Source organism: Watersipora subatra, chromosome 1 (assembly GCF_963576615.1).
Source record: "Watersipora subatra chromosome 1, tzWatSuba1.1, whole genome shotgun sequence".
In the NCBI taxonomy this organism is placed as follows: domain Eukaryota; kingdom Metazoa; phylum Bryozoa; class Gymnolaemata; order Cheilostomatida; family Watersiporidae; genus Watersipora; species Watersipora subatra.
Window position 1 is genome coordinate 27204138 of NC_088708.1, and position 12324 is coordinate 27216461.

The window sequence follows — 12324 nt, forward strand, 5'->3', positions numbered from 1 at the left end:
TAGTCAGGCAGAGAATGTTGAATAAAGGATAATTAACAGTTGAGAAGCCAAAGTGTTGGCTAATGGCTCACATACAAGTACATGTTACTAGAAATGTAATGGAATCAATAGGAAATGTCAGGCAAAATAAGCTAGCATTAGTTGCTTCATCTATCGAAACTACATCACCCTGATATCTACAAATTACTAGCACTCTAAGTGTGCTGATTCCTACCAACTTAGCGAGGCGGTGAAAGTGTATCTAAAGCATATTACAGGTTCAGTAAACTGGTAAAAATGACGAGTACATGTACTTGTTTGTGGGCCGCACTGCAAATACATCTAAGATATGTATAATTAAATATATGGGCGTGTCCATAAATAATAATTTGACATTTAGAGTTATTTGATGCCAACTACACATGCCCATTTGCTCCCATTATAAAATTCTTTAAATTAATTGATGCAGTATTTTCTTGGCTTTCAGATAATATAAAATTTACTGCTCTAAAAATAGTAGATGCGGAGCTATGAAGTGCAATACTCGTAAATGATAGGTCATTCTGTGATGTCCTATCATAAATTATTATTTATGGACATACCCGTCTAATTTCTAGTTATAGTACAAACTAGCAAATAATTTTCAGCGGCAAATCTACCAACGTTTCTTTTCGGTGCCACTTGGTGTAACATAACTACATGTACAAGTACATTGTATAAAGTATTATGCGCTGTTAGATTAATTTGCATTAGTAGTTGTTCTATCCTGGATTATTGTAGGAAAGATCGGAAAATCTGCAAATAAGTTCTCATCATGAATAGCAATAACATTTTCAAGTTTGCAATATTTCACAATGCTCATGTAGAGGAAGCTAAAATATAAGCTAAAATACACATATGTATATACTGTATATATACAGTATATGCATATGTGAGAGCGCCTACTGTATATATACAGTAGGCGCTCGTACAATGTAAATAATTCGTTCCAGGAACGTTTGCGTTATAGAGAATTTATGTTATACAAACGGTAAAATAGATATAATTTGCCTAATCTGTTCCAAGATATTTCCAAACTCACTCCTTTGGCCACACAAAAAAGAAACACTAGACTTGACTTTTTTAATTTGTGGGCTGTACCGTAACTGCAGTATTATTGGTTTGCATCAACAACTTTTCTCCTTTTTTCTGATCAATTTCACTGGTTTTATAGACCATGATTGCAGCAATTTTACAATAAGTTGATGGGAAAGGCACATTTTCGACGTTCATTTACAACGATTTGTTTTTTTCTAGACAGCAAAGTCTATTCTGTAAAGGAAAACTAACAGCAAATATTTTAAACGTCTACGATAAAGCATAACAAAAATATATTTTTACTATAAAAAGAGCTGTGTCTACTTGTTTGTCGTCTATCTGTACCCAGGGGTTAAGGTTAAAATAAAAGATAACTTTCGATGTCCTCCAACTGGTGACATTCAGACTGATAGACCGACACTGTAACACCTGCACCAATCGATCGCCTTTAAATATTTATGAACAATTTCGCAACTACCTATTCTCTGTTTTCTTGACACATCTGATGACCCATCAAGGCGAATTAAAATGTCATGGAACTTATATATATAGTATATATAGCGCTATACATACATCGTTTTTATCACAAATATGGTGAGATAGGTTACCATTCAAGTCAAATTTGATAATTTGCCCCAACTTGACACTTTACGTTATATGAAGTTTTTTTACGTAGTACGAAACAAAAACTTGACATAAACTCTTTTATGTAAAGTTCTGTTATCTTCTCATATAACTTTACGTTATAGGAGTGTCTACTATACCGTAAAACCTCTAATTAAACGCCACCTTTAATTGAACGCCACCTCCATTTGATCGCCACTTTGTCATTCTTTGATCTTTATGAACCAATAATAGCAAGTGGTCAGTAGAATACTGTCCACAAAATCATATTAATAGTGAATTGGTTATATCAATAAACAATTAATTTTTTCGTTGTTTTCGTTCGGATCGAAGCTTGTTTTCCAACTCCAGAGCTTTTTGGTTATTCTGTTAAAACTTTGAAAGCAACAACATAAAAATAGTTAACAACTGTATCAGGCTAATAGTAGTTCCTTGTTTAATGCAGTTTTTATACTTCTATGTATGTGAAAAATGGTTTACATTTATGATGGTATATAAACAACTAGCTTTAGGCTAATAGTTGTGCTTAGTGAACAAAGCTTTTTGCATTTGTACAAAATGCAATGCGTGAAAGTTTCGCTCCGCTAAAAAGTTGTTTGTGCATTAATATCGACTAGTTCAGCAGTACAGACAATGAGTTGAGGTCAGAAGACATTGTGGAAGGTATTGAATAGCCAAAAGATGTTTGTTCCATTGCAAGCAACAATAAGAAAGCAACTGGCCGAGCAAATGATACAAACATTTTTTTTCAAAATTGTAAATTTTTGTTTTTGCATGAATTATAAAAATGGTTTGTTTATGTCACTTGTTCTTGAATATATAATTGTAACATTTGATAGATTATTATTATATAACTAATAAATCCGCAGATTTATAACACATTATTTGTAAGCTTCCTGGCGGTTTATCTTAATTCAGCTTACATTAATCAACGACCAAAACTCTTCTTCTTTTGCACATAAAAAGTCAGTTTTTGCTGAAAACTAGTAAAAATACCAATGAGTGCAATGAGCTTTTATGCAACAGTGTTAAATATAGTTGTAAAATGAAAATATGTCTTCAAGTTTAGAATGAAATAAAAAATTTCAAGCTCCTATAAATTGCAAAGCAGGGTACAGGCTGTAATATCATCGCAGTTGATTGAAAGCAATAGATATAAACTGGTAAAGATATTTGTCGGTCTCCCAAGGCACATTTATTTAGAGATCTTTGACAAGTTCGAGGTAAGTTAGCAGATTTATTGCATCTAAAAGGGTTAATATCGCTCTGCCCGAAGGAGAGTGCATAATATAAGTGGCATTCACTTCACCAATAAAAGGGCTAAATTTAGCTTCCTAAAAATTCTGACGACCTATTGGAAAAATGCAACACCAGCCTCTATTTGAATGCCAGCCTCTATTTGACTGCCACTATAAAGAAAGGGTTGAAAAATAGATTGACGTGGCGTTCAAATCGTAGTTTTATGGTATGCAGTATATAGTTATATATGTATAATGAATTAAAGTTTATAGTAAATATATTAAACACTAAAATGCACAATGAATTTTCACTTTCGCATACTTTTTTTTAATTTTCGTTTCACTCACGCAATATCAAGCATTTACGGAACACGAAGATACTGAACTGCTACATAGTGACAAGAGGGTAGACAAATCTTGATAAAGTGGCAATAACTTATTACTTTTAATTGTCTTAACCTGGCACTTTTTTGCCCTAAAATATATATCGACCTACTCAAACTATGCTGGGTACATTAAAACCAGTCTGATTTTATCAATTGATCACTTCAAGTAAAATATACTTTGATTTAGATTTAACCAACAGTAAATGTGTATTACAGCACACCGTCATGTTGCTCATTCTGCAGTTTAAACAAGTGATATGATTTGAAAATGATCTTTTGCGAACTGTTCACAACATATTTAGCTTGAATTGTTTATAAAACAGGCTGTTTCTGGCATCGATCTTAGTTCAAAATCGTTTGCCATGCCTCAAAATAAATATTCTAATAATAAATAATCCTGGAAGCGATTGCAACTCACACATGATACCCACAATTCTCTCTGTTATAATTCCCACAGAGCTACATACAGTGCAGGTAAAACTGACAATCGCCTAGTAACCCAAATGCCATCAACTTCTGGAAACGAAATAGTACAAATCAAATATTATTACCACCTAGTGACATGAGGTTGTACATAGAGAATATAATTTTGATCTTCTTATGAGGGGTCAGTAGCTGTGGAAGAATTCCTCCCAAGCTTTGGTGAACTTGCGAAAATAAACACTTGGTTGGGTAGAAATTGAACATGTGTTTTAAGGTGTGGTAGCGCTACCACTGAATTCCTGCCCTGCTGAAAAAACGATCATATGAAAATGCTGGAGGTGCCATCACAGACACTATACTCACTTTTTCATAGTATTCTAGCAACTCGCTTAAAACCGAAGTGGGTGTTTAGGAAAAATACTTGTTTAGAATTGCGAGGCTTAGAAAACTCTGGATATGTAGACTCTTCGCATTCTTTCAAGTTACATTAAGAGTGAAATTAGTTTCGAGGAGTGAATACTACGACTTGCCAGTAGATCATTAGATACATGTCATACATTGTTTCTACCAAACTTTACAGGTGGCTGACATCAAATAATGTGGCACATCCCCTACGTGTTGTTACAGATGGGATAATCTTCTCATTAAAAGATCTGTAATTGTCCTTGAAAATATGAGAATGACCATTTTAGCAAGCATTTTCAGTGTTTGCATTCCCAAGAGACATTCTGCTGAGGCTAGTTTTTTCAGAGACGTGGAATACCAATTGGTCTTCCTCATGGCAAAAGGAAACGACTGACATTATATGAAAAGACTAGTGTACTGACCAGCAGAAGGACCTCTTAAGGTTGACTGCAGTATTGAGGTTTTCCTACTTGCCAAATGATTGGTACCATTTAGGCTGATGTAGCTTGAAAAGCAGATTTGAAAGATCTAGCATGTAGGCAGCTAAATAAACTCAAGAGACCATTTCGTTCGGCATGTGTAATACCATGACCAATGACCATCGTAGGCAAACTTCTAGCCAAGAACACTGTCCTCCTCCGGCAAACAAACATCTAGTAGTCTCCAATTTCTCCAAAAACTTGGGCTTGTTAAACTTCATTAAATTAAAAATTTGTGTCACACGCTTTAGCTTTTGTAACTGGCAGGCGCTTGAGTTTGGGGTAATATTTATTTTAGTTGAGCAACTAAGCGAGTTGCAACAAGAAACATGACTAATATACTTAACCAAGACTCACAAATGTAACGTGTGAGTATTCTTGAAAACCTGTATATATTGAAGTAAATTCGTACAAGCTTATTCAAAGATAAACTGGCCACTTAATTGACTCTTCTCAAAAGGCATCCCCTTCCTGTCAACCAGCTCAGGGAGAAGTTAATATCGTCTCTAATTTTGTGTCTCAATTGTTACAAATCATTAATTTTAGTTTTGCCGCCGATGCAAGCTCAGTTGGATTTGAAATCTTCTGGTCGCAGATAGAAGATGGTCATAAATAGATGGGCGTGTAGTATTTAAAGACATGTCTAAAAGAGAATTGAGTAATGTGTTACAAGACTAGTTGTACAGTACATGCAAATTATGAAATCTGTCTATCTGTCTATCTGCAATTGCTCACCATTCTAGACCACTTAATCAAAAATAACAGTCTACATGCGAGTAGACAATGATAAATATTATTCTCATGATTGGCTGAACCAGAAAGGCTGAAAAGCATAGCGATTAATAGGTATATATTGCGGAGTGACTGGTTAAATGAGCCTCTAACTAAGTGACCCCTGCGTCTGCCAGATGAATCTTTTCACTGATTAGGACTCAATCTGTGTGCAGGTGATTGAATCAGATCTGGCTCTACTGGGTTTTCTTGTTTAACCATATAAGCCTTTTTGCGAAACACTTCCATAGTTATGTAAAAGAAAAGCAACCTGCTATTTCTCCTAGGCAGTGCCACATCTCTGCGTGGCTCCAGTATATAATGAATACATTTGTGTGTTCAGGCATGGTCTCAGGTTTCCTGGTAGTATTTTCACAGCCGGCGAGTTCCTTCATGGCTTTTACTTGTTCAAAAGGAATTAAGGTTCTGTTCGAACTCCTTTTTCTATTGGCTACTGTCGTCTTTCGAAAAGCCGCCATTGTGCCATCCTATGTCCTCTGTCAAATGTGTGCTCTTCAACTTTCACAGTGGTAAATCTTCTAATCAAGGTTTCAGCTACATTTTGTTTGTAACAGAAGCTCATTATAGGATTAACACTAGAAATTTCCCACTTTTTTAATCCCAACAATAGCAAAAAAATTCCATGGCAAAATATGGTAACAGCAAGTTACATAAACATGTTATAGTTGCAGCGTAGGCTCACTTATCTTTTCTTGATGACAGATAGGAAATAAAATAATCGCGTATACATTTTATTCAATGTAATAAGTGATAGTGAAAAAGGAACAATGATAAGTCATAGCAGCTTAGTTATGTTTTAAAACTACGTGGCACTTTGGTTATTGGTTCTTGGTTGTTCTAATTCTATAATAGCTAGTTTATTAAAAGATATGCTATGAATGCTGCAGCGTATGTAGTGTTGTATATTCAAAATTGTGTGTCATATTATAATTGTGTCTCATTGTCTTATTGTTTTATCTTGTCTGTAATCATTAGGCCATTATCATTCGTGTGTGTGTGTGTGTGAGAGATATTTGTGAGTAAATATGTTACGTGAGTCTTTGGGATTTTAGTGGGCTGTAATTGCTTCTTTGTTTAGTTACATACTTTAAGTAGTTGTGATGTAATACTTTCTCTCTGAGTTCTCTTGCGCGATTAAATAGCATTTTCCTTTCACTTACATATTTGTACTGCATGAATTGAATAAATTCATTTTAATACAAGCGCTCATTTGTGTATGCCCTGTTGCTTGCTCACTGGAGATCGTCACCGCAGCATAGTATGTTGAAACTGACACTTTTTTTCATTTTAAGCAGTTTTGAATAAGCTCATTAGGCATTAGGTTTATATTAAGTTTAATAATAGGTAACCATGCTTCACTAAAACTGGTTATTAAATGTTAGTTAATGTAAAACCTTTATTTGAACGCCATGGCGCTCTATTTTTTAACTTTTCCCTTAGAGTGGCGCTTTATTAGAGGTTACGTTCAAATAAAGGGTGGCGTTGTATTTTTTAAATACCTCATCAGAATTTTGAAAAGGTAAATTTTACTCTTTCACAGGCGAATCGAATGTTGCTTATATTTTGTACTCTCTTTCAGGCAGTGTGACATTAACCCTTTTGAATGCAAAAGATTTGCTAAATTCCCTCAAAATTTTGTACATCTCTAAACAAATATGCACGAGGAAACTGATACGTGTCTCTACCAGTTGATATCTATTGCTTGCAATTAACCTTTGATGATCTTATAGCTTGCATTGCAATTTGTTGGAGCTTTACAGTTTTTTATTTTATTTAAAATTTAAAAATATATTTCTATTTCATAACTATATTTGCCAAGGCTACAGTTTGCAGCAAAAACTGGCTTTGTATGTGCAATAGAACAAGAGTTACTAGCGTCGATCCATTGTAAGCTGAGCTCAGATTAAGGCAATTATGTTATCAAATAATATGCTATAAATCTGCAAATTTATAAGTTTTATAATAATAATAAAAATCTATCAAACATTACAAATATATATTCAAGAACAAGTAGCATAAACAAACCATAATTATCATACATGCATCAAAACAAAATAACATTTTAAAACAAATATTAACATTTTAAAGCAAAAAAGTAGCATCGTTGTACTGATTGGGACCATTTCATATTCTTCTGGCTCTTCAATACCTTCCACAATGTCTTCTTACCTCAACCCATTTTCTGCACAGCTGAGCTAGTCAATATTAGTTTCCAAACAATTTTTTAACAGAGCAAACTTTTACGCGTTGCTAGTTTAATATAAACTTTTAGTGCGAATAAAAAGAAACCGCGTGTAATCAAAATACATTGTAGTCTCAAAATGTTAGCCTTAAAATATGTAGTAGCACATTTTCCATCGTAAATGCAAAAACATTTTCCCACATATATCCAAATATCAAGACCACATGAAAAACGGAACTACTATTAGCTTAATAAGGTTATTAATTATTTCTATGGTGTTGCAATCAAAGGTTTTAATGAAAAACTTAAAGACTTGGAACTGGAAAGTGGACTTCGATATGAACAGAAACAACGAACGAATTAATTTTTATTGATGTAACCGAGTCATTATTAGTACTATTTTGTGGACACTTCTACTGATCACTTACTATTATGGGTTCATAAAGATCAAAGAATGTCAAATAGTCGTGTTAAAATAGAAGTGACGTTTAATTAAAGGGTAGAATTCTATTTCTCAAACTTTCTCCTATAGTGGCGCTCAAATATAGGTGAGATTCAAATGAAGGTGGCGTTCCATTACAGGTTTTATGGTAACTATACAGGTGAATTTGAAATGGAGAGTTGCCTAATCTTGCTAATATGAGTAAAGATAACTCCATGTCTGTTTACTACTATATAAAAGAGAAAATATTGAGGTTACTTCAGTTTGCAGATCTAAACAGCAGGTTGCTGATACCTGTTGCTCTACTTAACACATACTGCTGAGAGATTAGCATATAATATTTGTTACTTTATACAAACATAGGCCTACACAAAAGTGTCACTACCGACACAGATAGTAGGCAAGAGGAGAAAAGGGAGCCATACGACATTTACCCTACACTCTTTTCATTTAGCAAAAATATTGCTTTTGCTGTGTAAGTTAAAAATTTGTATACTTGATGCATGTAAGGGTAAGTAGCTGTTTTTTATAGCTTGAATGCACAGCTTTTCAAAAAGGTGGAACTCACATGGAATATAAAGAACTTCCAAGTCAATTTATAAAAAGCAAGTTTGTTAAAAGCAAGCACTATTCGGCTTTGACTTGTAGGCTGGGCAGAGTTTGAAAAATACATCTGTTCAGCCAGCTACATACAGTCGGCTTATGCACTCTGAAAATGCTAACCAATTTTTCATTCAGAGAACTTGTTACAGCGTCACTATATTATATTATTTGATTTTTTAATATGGTAGACAGTCATTCGAAAATTGACCAGTTTCCGAATTTTTACCAATAATTTTTCTACTTTCTATTAGTCTGAGATTACTAGAACAAAAATACCATATGCCAACTTGACATGTACATGTAAGTCAACAATCAAGTTACTGACTCGGTTGTCGGATTGCAGTAGAATTGTTTTGATACAAATCAATATTCAACACTTGCTCAACAATATTCAACACTTGCTCAACAATATTCAACACTTGCTCAACAATATTCAACACTTGCTCAACAATATTCAACACTTGCTCAACAATGCATTCACCATATTATGATTTAAAACTTTAAAGAAGACCCTAGTATCTAAAAAGATTTCTCTTCTCTGAAAGTCGTAAATAAGCTTTGTAGATTATACTGAAGATCTTTGTACCCAGAAGGTCTCCATAATACAGTGGATTGTTAGTATTTACCGAAGATATGCAGACTACGTCGACAATCTCACTCACATTCCCTGTAGCTCTATGGCAGCCTCTGTACTTCAAGAAGAAGTAACTTCAATGTAATCCGTTTGCTTGGCTACTAGCCACAGCAGGAAGGAATGTCGAACTAGATGTAGCTATACTCAATAGTTATATCTATGTTGACATGACACTGATTATCCAAGTCTTGGTGCTATTCTCACTCTTGGACAACATAACAGTTGTACCAATGACTGAGGACAACTGCTAGTTACTCTGTTAGTGCATTATTCTAGCCCAGCATAAGCTAGCAAACATTGATTGCTGATTTGATACACCATCAGCACTGCTTTATATACAACTAGTCAAATTCTTAGCGTTGTTCAGGTAACAAAATAATCTTAATCTATACATATATTTCTCAAAGTATGAGTGCGTGTCGCTCCGGCTATAGATATAGCACACGCTGATTATTTTACCAATGCGCCCATCCGTTATGATGCCCCTGTTAGGAAATATTTTTCGTAAGTTTCAATTTCTATGGCTGGGGTCAAGGCCAATTCTTTTCATGCAGACAATCATATTGTTTTCGTGGAAAGAGATTCAACATTATTTCTCTGTTCGGTCAGACAAAAACAGTGCGATATATCATTTTTACATTTGTACCGGTATCGAGAGGTACCAGTATCATCGTACTCAAAGTCTTGGTGGATAGCTTCTGGTGGAAGAGTAGCCTTTTTATACACACATTTCTATGCAAAAAATTTTATTATTGATTCTACATATTTAGGATTTTTATTTTGCTTTTTCAGTTCGTATTAATTGTATCATTACTGAATCATCTTTTATTGTAATCGTAGCAAAACGACTTAATTTAACTATTAATTGCTAATTATTTCACAATTACATCTAAACCTTTTTATAGTCGTTTTAATTTTTTAATTTATTTGACCCGCATGAAACATTTTCTTCATGATCTGAAGTTTAAATGTTGTTAGACAAAGTTTGAAAACCTTTACAGTTGTTTTTATTTTCTCTCTTAATTTATTTCAATTACACAAAACACTTTCCTTATGATATGTAGTTTAAAAGTTTGGTTTATAGTCCGAACCTCGACTGGTTTGAAACTCGACGAGTTTGTATATCGACAACGGTTGGCCCAATCTCGACAGCAGTTTTACTATTTTACCATCTACTATTTTCATAGTAAATGAGCGATTTATATGTGAAAGACTTATTTGCGCAAAAATATCTTGTGATCCATTTGATGCAGCACTCCCCAGCTTATGTAGGCCTGACAATATTTTGCCCAACCTAAATATATAACGCATGCTAAAACAAGTAACAATCATAAATATGGTTGACTGTTATGCTAGCAAAATGTTTTATTTGAAATCTAAACTTCAGTGAGTAGCTTTGATTTTTATTTTTTGAAGTGAAGATAGAACTGCAAAAAGACATTTATTATTTGTTGAAGATTGAATTATTGTAAAACTGCATCAGCCTTTGTCGATGTTCGGACCAACCTTTGTCTAGATTCGGACCAACCTCTGTCGAGATTGGGACTTGTCTAGGTTCGGACTTGTCGATGTTGGGACTGTTTCCCAAAAGTTTCAATGGCTAATGCTGTTATATGTTAAATACAAATAAATTTTCTGTCCAAAACTTTTTTATTATCCAGCCAATGCTGGGTTGTACAGCTAGTTATGTAAAAAATTTGAGTAACTTACCTGGAAAGCTGGATTTGTACTAAAATCTTTATTAAAACAATACTTTTTAGGGCCAGTTTAACAACCGTTAAACGTGACAGCCAACAGTGGTAGTTATTAAGTCCAATCAAGTGCTTTAAGCGTCAGTATTTTAACTAACGTAATGACTATTTGCCCAATGAATCCGTATTAGTTCGTGTAGCTTAATGGTTAAGATCACCGTCATTAGATCTGGAAGTCCCGAGATCAAATCCAGTACTGCACAGATTTTCCAATGCTAGATTTTAATTGCTACAACTGGACACAGGGTTTAACTAAAAGACAAACACTGAGATTTACATATATAGATATTCTTTTGTTTGGTGATGGCGTTTGGCCGTTGATAATCGGCGCTAAAATTCCACTTGCCATCCTTCTCCTGGACAAGTACCACCTGAGAGCTCCACCACTGCCCGGCTTGATGAGTCCCTTGTCCAACAACTCTTAGACTTGACACTTGGCCTCCAACTCTTTCTAAAGGCCCAGTAGATGTAGGCAAATAGGATGGGTTTTTTTCTTGAGTGGAATTGAGTAGTCCACCTTGAAATCCGGCGCATATCATCATCCCTGATACTGACAGCCCTTGATTACTCCTAACGGACAGCAATTTCTGTTCATCACTCTGCACAGTATGGCCATCTTGGTCCTGGCTAGTACCACTATGTCGTGCACCACCTAGACTTTACTAAGCAGCAACTGTCCATACAGCTTAATGAACGACTGTTAATGGAGACCCTGGGCTGCTGGAACTCCATGGCGCATCGGTGGGCCAACAAGGAGGGTATTCTTAAGATAGCGTCCTCGCTGGTACGGCTCACCACAAAGACCTCTTTCTTTACGTCCCAGAGTCGTACGGGTAGTCGTACAATCCCATAGAAAAGCAGTCTGGTCCTATCGGCTATGAGCCCGTGGCTGTCATTTTCTTTTAACGACAACGACTAACTTTCGTGGCTTGGTAGAGCTTGTCGAACACATGCTTGCTAAGCAAGTTCGTAGTACACCTGGTGTCAAACACAAACTGAATGAATCGCCTCTCTAACTTTCTAGGGAAGTAGTAGCTGGTAAAGTGGGGCAGGCTCAGTGCCTGTGCCCAGACTGGCTCAGTGCCACTGTTGCTAAGCCAACCAGGTTTATCCTCCCCAGGCACCCCTGAGACTGCCAAGCAGCGTTCTACCAATACCGAGTTGGTCCTACCGCCTTCAAGGCAGGCTCCTGATAGCGTACCAACTTGTCGTTCTCTCTTCTGGCACGAGGCACAGCTCGAGGGCGCATGCCTGGAGCTGGCTCCTGAAGTGTTGGACTTGTTTAGGTAAGTAACGGGAAATACATCAG

At 35.4% G+C, this 12324-nt stretch overlaps 1 protein-coding gene across 2 annotated transcripts in view; it reads left to right on the top strand.

The window, feature by feature from the left end:
- Positions 1-8364: 8364 nt before the first annotated feature.
- LOC137405531 (protein Malvolio-like) overlaps positions 8365-12324 on the top strand; it is a 28295-nt gene continuing 24335 nt past the window's right edge. The window contains exon 1 of one of the 2 annotated variants that reach the window (XM_068091827.1): positions 8365-8502. The gene's annotated coding sequence lies outside the window, so the exon portion shown is untranslated. The remainder of the gene's footprint in view (positions 8503-12324) is intronic. The other variant, XM_068091826.1, reaches the window with a different exon arrangement.